The sequence below is a fragment of the Leopardus geoffroyi genome, chromosome D4 (assembly GCF_018350155.1).
Source record: "Leopardus geoffroyi isolate Oge1 chromosome D4, O.geoffroyi_Oge1_pat1.0, whole genome shotgun sequence".
NCBI classification, from domain to species: domain Eukaryota; kingdom Metazoa; phylum Chordata; class Mammalia; order Carnivora; family Felidae; genus Leopardus; species Leopardus geoffroyi.
The window spans coordinates 23,277,390-23,291,198 of NC_059342.1; positions in this window are offsets into that span (position 1 = coordinate 23,277,390).

The following is a 13,809-nucleotide window of genomic DNA, read 5'->3' on the forward strand; positions in this document are numbered from 1 at the left end:
GAGTGTCCTAGTGAATGTCCAGTGTTAAAAAACCATTGAAGCCCTCTTTGAACAAGAAGATACAAATGTGGTATCCTTCTTGTCAAGGGTCATGCCATTGACCCTGCAGTATCGGAACATTAAGGTCACAGAAAGAATGCAGAGTCTGATTCTGTGGAGGTCCTGAGAGAGACAATAGGTGAGATGGGGCCCAGGGCAGGCAACATGAAGAGAAAGTACTGGAGGTTGTAACATCTATGTGGATAGATCAGCCAATAACCCAGTCTCCCAGTTTCTACATAATCTCATTTTAGAGTCCTTTACTGCCCATCCGGTGCAGTTACTGACACCCTGTAGATCTTAATGCTCGGAATACTTCTGCCATCAGGAATATTATAGTCTGACATTCTGTCCTTTTACCTCCTCCTCCTATCCTTCCGGCTTATATGCCCCCTGGTACCAACTCCACATCATTCATTTTTCTACTCGTCGTCTATGTACCAAAGCCTTGTCTTCTTGATCATCTATCAGGTAACAACATTTAAAAAGCTCCAGGGGCACCTGGGTGGCTCAGTCGGGTAAGTGTCCAGCTTCGGCTCAGGTCATGATCTCGTGGTCCGTGAGTCTGAGCCCCACGTGGGGCTCGGTGCTAACAGCCCAGAGCCTGGAGCCTGCTTGGGATTCTGTGTCTCCGTCTCTCTCTCTGCCCCTTCGTCAGCTCACACTCTGTGTCTCTCCCTCTCTTCCTGAAAAATAAGCATTAAAATAATTAAAAAAACAGGGTTGACTGGGTGGCGCAGTCATTGTAGCGGCTGACTCTTGCTCTTAGCTCAGGTCATGATCTCACACAGGCTCTGAACAGAACCTGCTTGGGATCTGTCTCTCCTTCTCTGCCTCTCCCCCACTTGTGTTCTCCCGGTGTCTCTCTCGAAATAAACATTAAAAAATTTTAAATAAGAACCTCCAGTACAAATGGGCCCCATCCAATCCCCTTCAGTCCTTCTTGTCTGGCAAATTCTCGTCTCTCTGCTTTTTCTAGAAATACCTTTCTCCAAGTTACTGATCACTATTGGAAATATCACAATTGAGTCTATTGATGGCACAAGAAATTCAGTCCCAGCACTACTTGCAAATCATTCATTCATCTCACAAATACTTATCCCAGGCTTACATGGAAACAAAAGAATTGGAGTTAGGTCACTATTTCCTTCGTCTGTTCTCTTGCCAATTCTACTCAGATCTATTTTAAATTTCCTTCACTTTCCTCAACTTAGGCCCTCTTCATTTTCCCTGCAGATGTGCTGGACCACAGTTCACAGAGGAGCTAGAAAGCCATGAGATGGGAGCTCTTCATCAGAACACAACACAGCGAAACCTTCCAACAATATTTCCCCATTCCCCTTTCCTTCCCCAGTGTCGAAGGAAATACTCTTTATTGAGAGATCCCTAAATTCTAGTCTTGATGGGACTGAGCCTCCCTTGCCAGGTCTCCTCCTGCTCCTTTCCCTCTTTTACTTTTTTAAGCTTTTTTACTACAGAAATGTTTAAACATGCACAAGAGCAGCTAGAACAATTGAACTTCCCACACGCCCCTCACCCAAGTTGCACTATTATCATCTGGCAGGTGTGATTACGATTAAAGTGCAAAAGCCCACTGTAAGATCTTCCCATCTAGGGGCTCCTCAGTCGGTTAAGCATCTGACTCTTGGTTTAGGATCAGGTAATAATCTCAGGTTCACGAGTTCCAGCCTCACATCAGGCTCTGTGTTGCTGGTGTGGAGCCTGCTTGGGATTCTCTCTGCTCCTCCTCCTCCCTCTCTCTCTGCTCTCCCCCCCCCAACCTCGTGCTCTCTCTCTCTCTCTCTGTCTCTCAAAATAAACAAACATAAACAAATAAACATCTTGCCATCCATCTCTAAGACATATGCTATGTGCCCATGTCAAAGCTCTCACATTTCTTTGATATTTATCACCTGTGGAACATACTTATTCACAATAGATGTACGCAGCATGGGTGACAAAAAGCACTGAGCTTATAGGCACTTTGGCAATCAGTTCTGCTCTGCCTTGCAGTCAACCCTGAGGAGCCCTTTGAGTGAATTCCTCACCTCCACATGAGAAGTAATCTTACAGAGCAAATTCAGGGCACGATCTCACTGTCCCTTCATCACACAGTAAGTATAACATGCAAAAGGTATAGAAGAACACTATACATGTTGATAAAGACTCAACACTGCTCTATGTGTTTTCAAATATTTAGAAGAAAAACTTTTCCCGCCACTTTTAAAATGAACTATTGTGTTTCAAGTTAAACACAGTAGATCAAACACTCCTCTCTTTCCCCAAAGGCCATTAAAAGTAAAAGATTAGATGAAAAAATGCTCGATGCCATTAGCCATCAGGGAAATGGAAATCAAAACCAGTATTTCACAGCACTTCACACCCACAAGGATGGCTAGAATTAAAAAGATAATCCAAGTGTTGGTGGGACTGTGGAGAATTTAGAACCCCATATGATGCTGGTGGGAATGGAAAATATTGCAGCTGTTTTGGAAAACAGTCTGGCAGTTGCTCAAAATGTTAAACATCCAGTTATCATATAATCCAGCAGATGACTCCTAGGTGTCTACTCGAGAGCACTGAAAACAGAGGTCTACACAAAAACTTGTATACAAATGTTCACAGCTATATTATTCATAATGTCACAAGATGGAAACAACACAAACATCCATCAACTGATAAAATGGGTAAATAAAACAGGACATACCCACATGATATATTTTTTGGCAATAAAAAGACCAATACCTGCCACAACATGGATGAACCTTGAAAACATGTTCAGTGAAAGAAGCCAGTCAGAAATGACCACACATGATTCCATTCACATGAAATGTCCAGAATAGGGAAATCGGGAGACAGAAAGTAGATTCAGCCTAGAGCTGGGGCCTGGAGGTGGGGTGGAGGGGGGCTGAGCGGAGAAGGGAATGATAGGCAAAAGGTTGCAGGTGTTTTTCTCTCAAGTCGTGGAAATGCTTTAGAATTGTGATGCACATGTCTGTGCATATACTGAAAATCATGGACTTATCCACGTCAAATGGGTGAATTATATGGTATGTGAAATATATTTCAATAAAGCTGTGGAAAAGAAGTACTTACAGATGACAAAAAAGGGGAGCGGGTAAGGAAAAAGATGTCAACACATTTTTGGAAGATGGGAATCTGGTGGAGGAGCAGTAACTGACTAGCAGAGCAAATGAGGTGCTAGCAACCCAATTCACACCGCAGAACCCAGAAGACAATAACCTGGAAGCACTAGCTAAAAAAGACCTTAGGGTTTCCATGTAGTATACACGATGACGTTTTGTTCTTTTTGTTTGTTTTATATTGTGTATAATTTCTAAATACTTTTTCTTTTTTTGGTTTTGAATGGGGTTGTTCTTTGCCAGTATTTTGTTAAAACCTTGGTGAAATGTTAGCATGCTTCATATGTGCAGACCATCCCAGGGTTCTTGTCTGGGACAGAGCTCGAGACAACTGTTTTAAAGTTGGCATTGCGCACTTCTGGGGTCTGGGTATGGTGGCGGCAGCAGCTCCTGGAATCAAAGCCAGAAATCTCAAAGGTTGGGTTAAATTCATTTTTAAAGTATATATATTTGAAAATAAATTGTGGAGAAGTCGCATAGATGGTAGAGCTATATACCCTTTATCCAGATTTACCTACTAACAGTTTGAACTATTTACAATTCCTGTCTGCTTTCCTCCTTTCCCTTCTCTCTCCACACGACCGCACAGATCCATGTATGAAAAACATACATACGTTCTTGAACGTTTGAGAATATATTTCATGCATCATGTACTTTCGCCCTGAATATTTCATTGTGTAATTCTTTTCTGTTTTTTTTTTTTTTTAATTTAACGTTTATTTAGTTCTGACAAAGAGTGCACAAGTAGGGGAAGAACAGGGAGAGAGGGAGACAGGGAATCCAAAGCAGGTTCCAGGCTCTGAGCTGTCATCACAGAGCCCGACATGGGACTCGAATTCACTGCCCGCGAGTTCACGACCTGAGATGAAGTTGGACGATTAGACAACTGAGCCACCCAGGCGCCCCTTCTTCGTGTATTTCTTAAGAAAAGTTGCTCTTACAGCACAGTTATCGCAGTGATAACAGTTTAAAATTGACATAAAGTTTTTACTTTCGCATTCATATTACATTTTTGTCACTTTATGTTTTTAAGTTTATTTTGAAGAGAGAGTGCATGTGCCTGTGGCAGGGGAGGGGCAGAGAGACCAGGAGAGAGAGGATCCGACGTAGGACCTGAGACATCCGTGTAGAGCCCCAGGGGGTACTGGATCCCAGAAACTGTGAGATGATGACCTGAGCCGAAATCAAGAGTCAGATGCTTAACCCACTGAGCCATCCTGGTGCCCCCAATTTTGTGGATTTAAATCAAGTAACGTCCTTTGTGTAGTTTTTCTTAAACTTCCTTTACAGGATTCTGTCTAGAATCACATACTACATATAGTTGCTGTGTCTCTCTAGTTTCCTTTAATCTGGGTCAGTTTCTTAGGCTTTTTTATAATAAGGGCCCATTTTTGAAAACTATATCCGATGTGCCATATTTATAACCCCTCCTCACCTAGAAACTTTTTTTTTGGTGGAACTGATCTCGCTCGGATGTTAAAGGATATTGTTATAGTTGTGAGTGGGTCCTAGGAGCCTTAGGGACCGTCAGGACCACACTTTCTATTAAAAAGCAATACTAGTGATGCAAAGATATGTGCAGGGATTTTCCTTAACAGAGAAACCTCCTGCAGTCAAGGGAAGGTATGTGCCCCAGGCGGGCTGAGCTTGAAGTGTACCTTCCTTCTGGGTAGAGACAATGGTGAAGCTGTGGGTGCAGGAGAAGAGAGGTAAAGGAAGGAGTCACCATTACTGATAAACCCTCCTCATATCAGAGGGAAAGAATTGGGTGTCTGTGGCCAAGACTGATTCATCAGAGATGGAATGCAGGCAAGTCCAATAAGGAGATGATACAGGGCTTAATTTCAACAGTCTGTAATATAAATAATGAAGCTAGTTGTAAGGGGTACAACTATTAAATGACTAGCTAGCATGGGGAGATGAATACATATACACCATCAACAAGAATGACATTATTGTTAAAAAAGGGATGGAGATGTCAATAGGTATTTTGGTGGAACGTTACCAATTATGCAGGGAAAAACTAATGAAACTTTTCATGGAAGAAGTAACCACAGGTGTGATTCAAAATACTCCAAATGGTATTGTTACATATAATTACAATTGTGCTCATGAGACGTTATGCTAAAGAGAAGCCCGCTTCCTAGATTAAGATGAGTTTGGTCTGTGGGCTGTGTGATTCAGCATTACTGCTCTGTAACAAAGGAATAATTAAAATTGTGGGGAGGGGCACCTGGGTGGCTCAGGCCAACCAGTTGGTCCGACTCTTGATTTCAGCACAGGTCATGCTCTTGTGGCTCATGAGTTCGAGGCCCCCATTAGGCTGGAGGCTGCTTGGGATTCTCCCTCTTCTTCTCTACCCCTCCCCCGCTCATGCTCACAAGCCCTCTGTCCCTCAAAATAAAGTTTAAAAAAAAAACAAAAAACAAACGTTGAGGGGAGAGGTGGCATTAGGCAGAGAGAAGAGGGAGCCTCAGGGTGAGACACCGTATGGGTAGAAGAGACCCTCTAGGGCATGAATAGCCTAAGAGGGATATGGGGAAATAAAAGAATTACTGAAGGATTTTAAGTTGTTTGCCACAGGTCCATGGGGCGCCATGCCCTCGTCTCCCTCTTTGTCATGCTTTCTGTTCTTTGGTAGAGGCTACTCTGCTCTCTTATGCTCTTTGGTGAGTGTGGATTCTTTTGAGGAAATATGGGGGGTAGGTCTGCCTCTCAGTATATTTCTCAGTTCATAAAAGTAAAAATGCACTACTGGGGAAAACTGCAGCTCAAGGCAGAGTAGATGTTGGGGATGTGGATCTCTGGGCATAGCAAACCTTCGGCGACAATGTGGGGTCCAAAAGGAGATCACCAAGCAGTAAAAAGGGTCTCAGGTAATATCAGGGAAACAGGTGGAATATGATGATTTCACTGAGGTAAATATATGAAATGGTGAATAGGTGGAGTTGGAAGGTAAGTTGAGGCATCTAAGAGATCATGGAAGGATGGACAGATTTGCTGGCCTGGACGATGGGGGAGGAGTTGCGTGTGGGTTTCTCTTTCCTGTGTTGTCCCCTCCCCTCCCCTCAAGAACCTTTGGTGTCTGTACTAAAGCTCTGTGATGTGGGCCTGGAACTCTAGTCTACAACATGTACTCTCAATGCCCAGCTGCCCGAGGCAGCAATACCTTTCCAATGCTGTGAACCATCTTTGTCTGAGAGGCCTTACTGCACCATGGCTGAACTCCAATTGAACTTGCTAGCTATCCCCATCCTTGCCCTCCTGAGTGGGGTGGGGTCCTTCTTCTGATGCTGTTACCTAAAGAGGAATCCGTGTTTGCCAATATTCTGGAAGCACAGAGACATCAATCAGGTAAATAGAGTCGAGTCTGTCAGAGATAATAAATCTTCCTTTACAAATAGATGCCTTCCAAGCTATCAACTTCCAACTACTGCTTTTGCTGAATCTTACACATTAAGCTGTATTAAAATTTTTTTTAATGTTTATTTTTGAGAGAGAGACAGAGACAGAGACACAGAGAGACAATAAGTGCGCTCAAGTGGGGGAGGGACAGATAGAGGGAGACACAGATTCCAAAGCAGGTTCTTGGCTCTGTGCTGTCATCACAGAGCCTTACTCCGGGCTGAAATTCACAAGCCATGAGCCCATGATCTGAGCTGAAGGCAGTCACTTAACCACCTGAGCCACCCAAGCACCCTGATTAAGTTGTATTTTAATTTTCATTTAGTGTAAATTATTGTAAATTTCATTTAGTGTAATTTCCATTTAGTGTTTTTGGTTTTCAGCAAGCATTATATATGATTCCATTTTCTCACCTTTTTTTTTTTTTTTTTTTTTTTGCACAATTACTGTGTGTTAAAAACATTTTATTTTACTTAAGAGAGAGAAAAAGCACACACAGTAGGGGGAGGGAAGAGAGAGACTGAATCTCAAGAAGGCTCTACGCTCAGTGCACAGCTCGATGAAGAACTTGATCTTCTGACCTACCGATCTTCCGGATGCTTCACCTACTGAGTCACCCAGGCGCTTCTATAAAAAATATTTTCATGGTTGTCCTAGAGTTTGTAACATGCATGTACAACTTTCATATAATACTATACCACTTAATAGGTAGTGCAGGAATTTCCAATTCCTCCTGTCAGTTGTAACACTGATGTCATTCACTTATCCATACACTATAATCACCCAACACATTATTGTTATTATTCTTGGGTCAATTGAGAATAAGACAAAGAATAGTTTTATTCTATCTTCCTTCACCTTTGTAAATCTGAGTATTTTCCTTCTCCCTGAAGAACTTCTTTTAACATTCTGCAAGGCAGGTCTGCTGCTGCTGAATTTCCTCAGCTTTTCTTTGTCTGACTTCCTACTTCTCTTTCATTTTTGAAGGATAATTTCACTACACACAAAATTCTTGATTGGTGGTTTTTTCTTCCAAACTAAATTTCAACACTAAATATTTCACTCCAATCTCTTACTTGTATGGCTTATGACAATAGGTCGTAATTCTTATCTTTTTTCCTAGAGGTGGGGTTTTTATTTTCTTCTGAATTCTTTAAATATTTTATCTTTTGCTTTCCTACAGTTTGAAAATGATATGTCCAGGTATAGTTTATTTTTATTTTATTTTAGTTTTTTAGTAATTCCCTGCTTGGTGTTCTCTGAGCTTCTACAATGTTTGGGTATTCTGGATTTCAGCTTTAAAAAATTATTTTTCTCTTTGGTTTTCAGCATGGAACATTTCTACTGCCATATCTTCAAACTCAGTTGTTCTTTCCTGGACCACATGCAAACTTCAGATGAGTCAATCAAAGGCATTCTACATCTGTCATAGTGTTTTTGGTTTCTAACATTTCCTTTTGATTCTTAGAGTTTCTCATATCTATGCTTACATTCTCCATCTGTTCTCATGTGTTGTCTCCTTTATTCCAGGAGAGCCCGTAAGATCTTGGGGCACGGGATATGATTAAATGTCTGTCTTTTAATGGGCCTGTGCCCCTTACTTGTGATGTTCACAAGTGCTTTGAAGATGGTTTGTTTTTTCCTACTCCAGAGATGAGACAAGAAGGCTAGATGAGCTGCCTTAGTTGCATAATTTACCTTCTCCCATGTGGTAGTCTTTTTCCCCTACTGAGTAGGCTTGTGTTATGGAGAACTCTGAGAATATTTCACAATGTTTTCAAAATGGTTAATTTTCTCTCAAACCCTATACTCCCTAGCCAGAAACATGAGCATTGTTTTCATAGCTCTTTAGTGTGAGAACCAGGTGGGGTTCCTGGTAATAAAACTTATGAATAAGTGGGGGCCCCCATTAGATTGTGATGCCAAGAGTTTCTTACCCTCATGCTAGCCCACGTGCATCCTCCAGCAATTTGTCAAAGTGTCTATTCAAGTGTTCCCAGAAGGAGAGCAATCCCCAGCCTCCAGGGTTTCTGTCCCAGGTAAGCTGATCTTAGCTATGATTCTGTGCATTCACACTCTCTGAGGATTTAGGGTAGTGGTTCCTACTATGGCTGCAAGCAAAGTCATTGATTCTCAGTTTGCTTCTTTCAAAGACTGAAGTGATGACTCCAGGCTTTTTTTTAACTGTGAGAATTGGGACCAGAAGTTGTCCTTCAGAGAATAACTCTTTACTTTCCTGTTCTTCATCCCACATTTCTAAATGAGTTTGGCTGGGTCAGAGAGACACCTAAAATGGGAATTTTTAAAGAAGAGACATTCACTCCTCTAGGAAAAGAGATCTGGCAGGGCTATGGGTTAGGGAATGACTAAGATTTCCACTTGAGGCTCACAAACTATCTGGATGTGGTGACAGGTCTTGGGTAAAATCCCAAACACAGTGATTCCATATTCCTGGATTGGGTTATTTAGAGAGTATGGGATCTGTGAAAGAGAACAAAGCTCACTCGCACTCGATCGAGAGTTCCATCCCATGTCAAGCCTCACTTGACCAAGCCTTCCTTCATGTTGGGCTGATTCTCTGAAAGCCTCTGAGGACAGACTGGGTTCTGAGCTGTGTCCCACAATACATGGTCGTACCTCAGGGAGCACAGATGTGACTGCTGGCCTCCATGTCTGTGTCCTCATTGAACAAAGGACTTCTGGCTGAGACTATCAAGTGTGGACCTCATACACAAAATCCTTCCTTGAGTTTTTCAAAGTAGCAAATATTGAAAACAATTCATCACCTTTAAAAATTGATAAAAGCAGGAACCACAAAATTCTATTACTGAAAAGAGTCATAGCATTTGTGGATATTAAATTTCCCTGTTTCCCAGAGAGAAGAGAGACGGACAAGTGAGTCCTAGCTCCTCATTCTTTCATTTTTGTTCTAGCATCAGGGCAGAGCCAAGAGGAGGAGGAAAGGTGGGACACTGAACAGTAAAGTTCTGCCTATTCCATCTGAGCTCTCCAAGGGTGACCCTTTCTGTCCTTTCCATGAGGTCCCTAGTCCATGATCTCTGAGGACATCATTTGCTAGATATTTTCCCTGTCAGAGAAGAAGGGCCTCAGAGAAAAGTCTCAGAGAAAGGCAGTCAGGGGCTAAGACCCTTCTCAGTTTTCCTTGCTCTGCCCATCCCTGAGCACAAAGCAGTGATAGAACTGGTCAATGGGTGTTGCCCAAGGTGGCCGAGTGACTGTCAAGAGTCAGAACTTCTGTCTCCTGTCTTTGTGAAAGACTGGAGACATCATTCCTATTCAGATTCCTCTTGAAAGTAATCATTGACCTATGTCCCTCATAGAGTTTTTTTCAAGATCACATGGGATAGTATATATGAAAGTCCTTGTGAACGATATAACAACATACCTATGTGAGTCTTGTTATTATTATCACTGACTATGTGATCTTATATCCTCATTCTTGGGGCTCTCCAAATCCAATCTACCAAGGGTATCTCTTAAAGGACACTGTACTCGGCCTCTCATAATATCTCCTGCTTCGACCTTCACCAATCTCCTGGTTTCCCAGGTTGGAGAACTTGCCAGAACGAAGTTGAGGAGATAAGAAACGTGATTTCTCTTCTGCAAAGGTGACTAAACATTACCTTCTTTCCTGATACCCCCCCCCCCAACTTTTTTAGCAGAGTCTATGAATCTCTAGGGCTTCAGGGAAGTCTGGGGTTGTCATGGGATAGAAAATCCTCAGAGTCAGAATGGGAAAGCCTTCGGGATGGGGGGTGGCACTACTTTTGCCAGAATTGCCAGAGCCACATATGTTTCTTTTGGCCGTGGCTGCAGCTTTGTACCTCCTGTCTCCTGCAGCCCCCTGTGCCGGCATCATGATACCATGCACTTTCGTCAACTGTTATGTCCAGACCCCTTCTGCGAGGTGTGTAATAGTACAACAGCTGAGGTCAATCGGCTGCTGTTCCTGGAGGTCCTGGAAGATGGTACTCTCTCTGTGATCCCCTTGGCTGCCACAGCTCCTGTGACAGACTCATCATTCTGTCCATCCCCTGCCTTCACAGCAGTCCCTCCAGGAGACCTAAAACCAGCCCTTTTGCCTGAGCCGTCCCCACCACCCCCTCCCTTTTCTCACCTAAGGTTTTCTTATCTTCATGACCAGGTCACTCTCTGCCACCAGAATCTTTTCCTCTTTTGAGTTCCAGATTCCCAGTGGGCCATTCTACACCCAACCCACTGGCTTTCCCCCCTCTGCTACTACATGACATTCAGAAAGGGGATCCTATTGCCCAAGCCGAGTCCACTTTACCTCTGAATACCATCTTTTCTCTTGACCCCACCTTTTTCCAAGACATCAACCTCTTACCACGTCTGTTCCAGACAAAGAATCCCACTGATTCATTTGCTCATCATCATGCACACCAGCCCTGTCTGTTTCACCACCACCAGACTGCACTTTAACTGCAACTCAATCTAAATCGATTTCAATCTCCTTGAAGCCTGTTCCAGAGAACTCATCTCCAGATAGCCCTGGTGGATGGTCCACTTGTACCCTAACAATCAGAGGTAGTGGTCATTTAAGCTCGTCAATTTCCGGATTCTCCTGTTGGCAGGCTCATGCACAGAACATGTTCCTCCCCGAATTATCACACTCTAATTTTCAGCAAGAGCAAGATTATTCCCATCTACCAGAAACCCATCTCTGGGGAGACCCTGCTAACAGGCACAAAGAGGCCAGTGGAGTTTCTTTCCTTGACCTTAACATACAGGCAGTCTTAGAGAGACAAATGAAAAAGAGAATGCCTTTCCAGATTTTGGAGAAGAAAGAAAAAGAAGAGGGACCATTTTCAAAACACATGTGGCCAGAACACCAAAGGACATCTTCAGTGAATTCACCGCAGCCCTTCGATGTACAGGTCACCACAGCCCCCAAATCTGGCTGGAATGTTGAAGGCAAACCAGAGCACCTGCGCACTTGTCAGCAGCTCCTCGATCTCAAGTGTTTGGGGGAAAACTTGTATCAGAAATATAGCCAGCTCGTCTGGGGTCTTCCCTCCTCTCATAGTGAGTCCTTAGTAGCCACTCTCCTGGTTTCTAGTAGTACTTCCCCACTAGGGTCTCACTTTGTCTTATTCAATGGATCACGTAATGCTTCTGCAGTCAAAATGCAGGATCAAGAAGTTCTACTCCACCCTCATTCCCATCGCCTTCCTCTCCCCGGTTTATATTCCCGACCCTGGCCTCAAAACTTGTCCCAATCCCAGCCACTACCTTTCACTCAGGTGAACCCCCAGGCCCACCTTCAACCTCACCTACCAATCATACCATCGTCTTCTTCACCCCAGAATAGGGACTGTGGAGTGTTTTTCCAAGGATCCAAGAATGAGTCAGACTCTCCTATCTTGACTGAAAACCAGCATGTGCCATGGCACGTGTTGAAGAAGCACCAGGAAAGTTTGTGGGGTTTAGTCCCTGGGTTCCCAAGATCTCCTGAAGCCATTTGTCCTCAAGCCCCCAACTTTCCATTGGTTAGCCGGTCATCCCATGCCAGTATACCAGGCTCCATCATTCCTGGCCATTTCCATATTACCTGTGAACCCCAGGAGAGACTGGAGTTTCATGGTCCAAGGAAGGTACCCCATGCTGGTGCCTGCATGCCTGTAGAAATCTATAGTCTCTAGCACTGATGGAGCCTCAGTGTACATGAACAGAAATGTCTCAGCAAAAAAGCAGACATGTTTGCTCAAAATTCTCTGAGCTCCAGGGCCACAGTAGCCAAGGATCTAGCAAAGACTGAATCGAGTTTCCCAGGAAGTTTCCATGAGAGGGTCCCAACAGAGTTCCAGCTAATGATGAACATGATGAGGATCTTGGGTAAATCTAGAGAAGAGCCCAGAAGGCAGACCACAAAGGGTCTCAGAATGCTACTTAGCGAAGGGTCTTAGGGCTTCTTTGGAGGCAAAAAGTAACTGTGTGTGTCATTCAAGGAGTCACTCAGGGAATGAATTGCTAAATGTCTCAAGGAAGGACACAGACCAGAACCAAATCTGACCTTAGATTACATTTGAACAAGAAATTTTGGTAGATTACTGCGGGTAGGATTCCTACAGGTGTGTGTTGTTCATGGCTGGCTGATGACAATGCACTGCGTTTGTGTGGGAATTCCCAGACTAAAATGGAAAACACAAATCAAAAAAGACAATGGTGGGTAGGGTTTGCTGCCAGATTACCATTCTGGAGCCTTCCTTTCTCGATCCAAATACCCGACGGCTGCTAGAGGCCCATATTATAAGATTTCGGAGGAGTCAGAGGTGGGGTCTATTGCTCAGGGTTCTTGAATCCATAAAATTCTATATGTTGAGAGAAGCCACAACATGGCCTCTTCCCCAATTAGACATTCCCTCCTCAGCCATGCATATTTCTCTGGTGGATTCCAAAGCTGAGTTTTCTAACCCCCGTGAGAGGAGCTCTAAAACTTTTCATGGCAACAGGATGAGAACACCAAATTCAGTCCCCACCCTGGATCATTCTCTCCCTGCCATGTCACCTATGGGCAATGAAGGACAGAGGGCCCTGAAAGCATCACTCTCTGACACCAACCATGAGCTTGCAGAGGTTATCCAGACAGCTGCGTATGGAAGTCAGACTTTCCAGTCCCCTACACACAGCATCATAGTTCAAGTGAGACAGAGGGAGGCTGTACCAGACAGCAGACGTGGCCCAGAGGTGCCCCCAAAGCAAGCTGAAGCTGGACATGAGCCAAAGGATGAGAATGTGAGTCCTGGCGATGGAACTGAAATGGCTCAGGGCAGAGTGATGGTGCAGAAGAATTTAGACCATTTTGCAAAGCACAACTTGTCCAGGGGCGTATTCAACACCGAGGAGCTGTGTACTCTTCAATCCCAATCTTGTGAAGTCTTGACAACCAGTGAGTTGGAAAGCTCCAAAATGACAAATGTCAATTTGAGTAAGGTAGAAGCTGTGCCGACCACTGAACAGCCCTCACCAAAAACACTGGCTCCCCAAGATTCTAAACTATCAGACCTTAAAAGACAGCTCCTTAGTGAGTTAAAGTTGAAACTGTAGAGGGAGGACCACAATCAAGCTCAAGCATGGATGCCACTGGCATGCCCCTTACTTCTGACAGCTTGACGTCCAAGGCCTCACTGACTCAGTCCCAGAGTGACTGTAGTGGGGATATGGGAGCCTCCCAGGTGCC